General features: G+C 46.2%; 1 pseudogene; it reads left to right on the top strand.

Annotated features, from left to right (window-relative positions):
* The first annotated feature begins 1,666 nt into the window (after positions 1 to 1,666).
* On the top strand, positions 1,667 to 2,860 carry LOC141569687 (RNA polymerase II subunit A C-terminal domain phosphatase SSU72 pseudogene; annotated as a pseudogene).
* The last annotated feature ends 2,308 nt before the right edge of the window (positions 2,861 to 5,168 follow it).

The following is a 5,168-nucleotide window of genomic DNA, read 5'->3' as shown; positions in this document are numbered from 1 at the left end:
AGGTGTAATTATGCATGAGGAAACAAGGCATTGGGAGCTTAAGTGATTTGCTCAGGGTCAGGCAGCTATGAGGTATTGTTGTGGCGTGGGCCGTGAACGATTCACAAGTCAGGTAGAACTAGAGAAGGAAGGTTTATTAAAGTAAGAGGAGGGTGGGCTGGGCAGAGTCTGCTGGAAACTACTGCAAAGTAGTGCGTCCAGTCTTTGTCTTTTCTAATCAGGATGTAAATTTCTTTGGCCTGTAGCTGGAGGTGGGGGAAGGTGTGGTTATGCCGGTCATCACAACCTTTGCATGTGTTACATAGATTTAAGTTGGAGCCAGGAGAGTGGATGTCATACAGATGGAAAACCTCTCCCAAGTCACAGGGCTAGCACTGGGCTGAAGTAAATAGAAACACTGAAACTGGTCTGTGTAGTAAATGTACAGCAAGCATAGCCAAAGAAAGTTTTCAAAAAGTTCCAAGCTAAATTACACTTATTAATTTGAAGTATATCAGAGATCCTAATCACAAATAGAGATTTAGCGCCACCGTTAAAATCCCCTGTCCTAACAGTATCGGATCCCACTGGGGTCAGAGACCCTTTAGCACACTGCCCTCTCCAGTGCCTCAGGGAGGGCAAGACATAGACCTGTCCCCAGTAACCCCACCATATGGTTGGAGAGACCCCAAGATATATGGTTGAAATGATAGATTATACTTTGTCACTTCAGTATATGTTGCTGTTTGAGGGGAGATAATCACTGACATCTCTGCCATAGTTTGGAACATTTGGAAGAGAGATAATCGGGAGTCAGACAGCTGGACATCAACATAATTGCTTTACACGTGATGCACGTACCTTTGAGGACATAATTTAGATCTGGACCAAGTAGATTTCCTAACACTGCACCCGCATATTAGGGAGATTCCTCCACTCACAGGCAGGGCTGGAGAACCGCAGACCCGTCCCCACCCATGGGGCTGGCCCTCTCACTACGGAGAATAGAGTGGGAAGAACAAGTCCAATCTTACTGTAATGAAGAGCTTCTTAACCCCTGGGCAATAGGCCTCTTTGGCATTTGGTGAAGCATATGGATCCTTTCTCAGAATAATCTTTTCATGTGCATAAAATAAAATATATGCCATTACAAAGGAAACCAATTACTAAAATACAACCCTGAAAGTATAAATTTATGATAAATATGTGTTTTTTAAATGCACTAAACGATCAGGTTTAGTGGCGTGACTAATAACTACTGTACTTTCAAAGTAGTGATGACACATGACGTTTTGAGATATCTACAATAGTGAAATGTCACATGCAAACATCTGTGATTTCTAGTCGATAAATTTAAATACTATTGTGGGTTTTTTACCTATATTCATATGCAGAGGAAATGTTCCATTTCAGTTACAGGTCAGAGAAAATAAAGATAGAAGTTTATTAGTTTTCTCATTAAGTTCATGGATGTCCTAAAAGTGTCCACAGAGGATGTCGGCTCGAACCGGCGCCCTGTGAGCATCCCTGTGAGGATAGTGGGCCTAGACCACGCATGCTCCTAGCAGTCACGTGCTCACTGGCCTGACAACCGTTGTGTGCCTGTGCGTGCACGAGGCCGCCGGGGAGCGTTGCACAGGCCGCGTACTGCGTTGTGATACCTCACGTGCGCCACTGCTTCTGTCTTGGGACTTCCGGTCACTCCTGGCGCCATCTTGCGCGCCGAGGTGTCGCACCTGAGTGAGAGTCCCAGCGAAGTCGGTGCTGGACAGAGAGAGATCGGTGCGGGACAGTGTGTCTCTCGGTGTGGGACAGTGTGACTGTCAGTGTGGGACACTGAGTCCCGGTGCGGGACAGTCGAATCCCAGTACGGGACAGTGCAAGGCCCGGTTTGGGACAGTCCAATTCCCGGTACGGGACAGTGCGAAGCCCTGTCCAGAGGACAGCGAAATCGGTACCGGACAGTCTTGGTGCGGGACAGTGCAAATCCCGGTGCGGGATAGTGCGAGGCCCTGTCAAGGACAGAGCTAGATCGGTACCGCACAGTGCGAGGCCCGGTTCAGAATAGTCGAGGCCCTGTCCAGGACAGAGCGAAATTGGTACCGGACAGTGCAAATCCCGGTACCGCACAGTGCGAGGCCCGGTGCGGGACAGAGCGAGATCCGTGCGAGCCAGAGAGAGATTGGTGCGGGAAAGTATTTACTTGGCAGCCGCCACTATGGCATCCTCACAGCTGCGGGTGGCCGTCGTGTGTCTGAGCAACCAGAACCGGAGCATGGAGGTTCACCACATCCTCAACAGACGGGGATTCAACGTCCGGTCCTTCGGGACAGGGACTCACGTGAAGCTTCCAGGACGAACACCGGACAAGCCAAACATTTATGACTTCAGAACCACCTATGAGCAGATGTACAATGATCTGGTTAAGAGAGACGAACACTTCTACAGGCAGAATGGCATTTTGCATATGTTGGACAGAAACAAGCGAATCAAGCCCGGACCGGAAAGGTTCCAGAACTGCCAAGACCAGTTCGACCTCATCCTCACCTGCGAAGAGAAGGTGTACGACCAGGTAGTGGAAGAGCTGTATTCCAGGGAGCAGGAGACCTGCCAGCCAGTGCACGTGGTTAACGTGGACATCGAGGACAACGAGGAGGAGGCCACCCTGGGGGCGTTTGTCATCTGTGAGCTTTGCCAGTACATTCAGCTCTTGGATGACATGGAGAATGAGATCGATGAGCTGCTGCTGAAGTTGGAGGAGAAGAGCAACAGGTCCTTCCTGCACACCGTCTGCTTCTACTGATGCGGCCTGGGGCCTGGCGGGGCCCCTCCTGAAGCTGTTATTTTGAGCTTCCTTTGGTTAATAGTTTTTCCTTCCAGATATTTGTTTTTAGGTTTAAGGCTTCTAATGGTGAAATGAAGAGTGTGTGTGTGTGTGTTTTAACTTGAAATGATTGGTGCACAGTGTGTGAGGTGCAATTTTTACAAGTTTGTTTGGGGAAAAAAATGTTAAAACTACCTAAACATGATGCTTGTCACCCCTATATGGAGGACAGGGGAGACCCCCAAATGGGCGGAAGGATTAGGGCACAGTTGCTAATCCCCAGCCCTTTCAAAAGCTCCCTTGCACTTAGGGTCCCCCTGCAGAGCCCAGGTCTCCTTTCCCAGGCTGCAATCACTGGCCTTAGAAAGGCACTTTGGGAAGTCTTAGTCTGTCTCTTTTTAAAAGCGTTTACATGTTTTAGCACTCTAGCTTCTTTGCAGGAAAGTAAATAGCTAAGCATTTGAAAATGAGTTGAATTTGTTTGCCTTTCAGGTGTTGGGACCTTGTTAGATTCTGAGGTGGAATTCACCCCACCCCCCTCTTTCCTTCTTTTCCCTCCCCTGGCTTAGTGATCACCAACTGTGCAGCAGTCCCTGCTCCCTCAGCTCTTTTCTCCTTCTGTGTGTTTCAGTGGGACTCAACAGGTCCCTGAACTTTTCTGTTTTCTCTCTCCCTTTCTTTTCATGGAGTTGTAATTTACATAAGAAGCTACTATTGTGAAGTGTACAATTCAATTTATTATTTTACAGTGTTGTAGTACCAATATAAACTCTACACATAAATGAGTAGATATACATAAATGCCAGGTTAAGAACAATGAAGTTTTTTATCCAACTTTTATGTAAGAGTGTGATATTATGAAGGGTTTTATTTTAAGCAAAAAATAAAAAAATCTTTATGGTACATTTCCCCCAATATATCTCTGTCTTTGATTGTGCATTCCCTCTCTTTCTCCCCCACCTGTCTGGAATGTAGAAATACTTGACTATAGCTCTGTTAAAAAAAAAAAGTCCATGGACCTCAGGTTAGGAATACTTGGTCTAATGGAAGCCCCTTTCCTGCAAACAGAAGTAGGTAATAAGCATCATCTCGAGCCATATATATTATATGAGCGAGACGATAGGTGATGATCAAGTTTGCTGAAATTGTACATAAGTGGCCAGAATATTGAATGGTTATCACAGCAGCTTGGAAAGGAGTTGCTTACAATGCATGCATTATTCATTCAGTTTTTTTAAATGGCCCTATTCATAGTTAGTGTTAACTCAATTTTCAAGTGAGAAAACTGGCAGGTTTATGTAACTTGTCAAAGATCACACACTTCCAATTTATAGAGGGTCCACGATTTGAATCTAGATAGTCTGGCTCCAGAACCCAAGGTCTTAAGCAGTAAACTAAAACTGCTTAATAAGTTTAGAGGGCTAGCCTAGGAATAACTAGGGCTAGGTCTAACTACTGTTTATAAGGTTATTTCCCGGCCTGCCTGGTGGCTCAGGCAGTTGGAGCTCCATGCTCCTAATGCCGAAGGCTGCGGGGTTCGATTCCCACATGGGCCAGTGGGCTCTCAACACAAGGTTGCTGGTTTGACTCCTCGACTCCCTCAAGGGCTGGTGGGCTCTGCCCCCTGCAACTAAGATTGAACACGGCACCTTGAGCTGAGCTGCCGCTGAGCTCCCAGATGGCTCACTTGGTTGGAGCGCGCCCTCTCAACCACAAGGTTGTGGGTTCAACTCCTCGACTACCGCAAGGGATGGTGGGCTTTGCCCCCTGCAACTAACAACGGCAACTGGACCTGGAGCTGAGCTGTGCCCTCCACAACTAAGATCGAAAGGATATCAACTTGACTTGGAAAAAACACACTGTTCCCCAATAAAGTTTTGTTCCCCTTCCCCAATAAAATCTTTTTTAAAAAAAGGATTATCAAAGAAAACAAATTTCAAAAAACAAGTTATTTACATAGGAAAATACATATTAAAAAATCCTTAGAAGTCAACCCTTCCATAAATTGGACTTTCTCCATAGAGATCAGGGATTATTGAACACCCTGTAATTGCCAGTTACCCACTGTATTAAAATAAGCAGAATTATCCAATGTGACCTCATTCTGGCTTGCTGTGCAGAGCAGAGTATGGAGGGAGTCTCCCGCTTAACTCAGGTATTTGACAGGAGGGCACGTGACTTCTAATGGGCTCTGTTGAGAACTGTGAAGGGTACAAGACTTTACCTGCTTGAAAGCTAATAAGTTGGTTTGTCTCAGTTTCATGGATGCCAGCAGAAGATACAGGAATATTGGGTCAGAGACAAAGGACTGTATTACTCATAGCACAACAGGCAGCATGAGCTTCATGTTTGCATTGGTTCCCTC

The sequence above is a fragment of the Rhinolophus sinicus genome, chromosome 18 (assembly GCF_057876585.1).
Source record: "Rhinolophus sinicus isolate RSI-liver-muscle chromosome 18, RSI-T2T, whole genome shotgun sequence".
In the NCBI taxonomy this organism is placed as follows: domain Eukaryota; kingdom Metazoa; phylum Chordata; class Mammalia; order Chiroptera; family Rhinolophidae; genus Rhinolophus; species Rhinolophus sinicus.
This window is presented reverse-complemented; position numbering and strand designations above follow the sequence as displayed.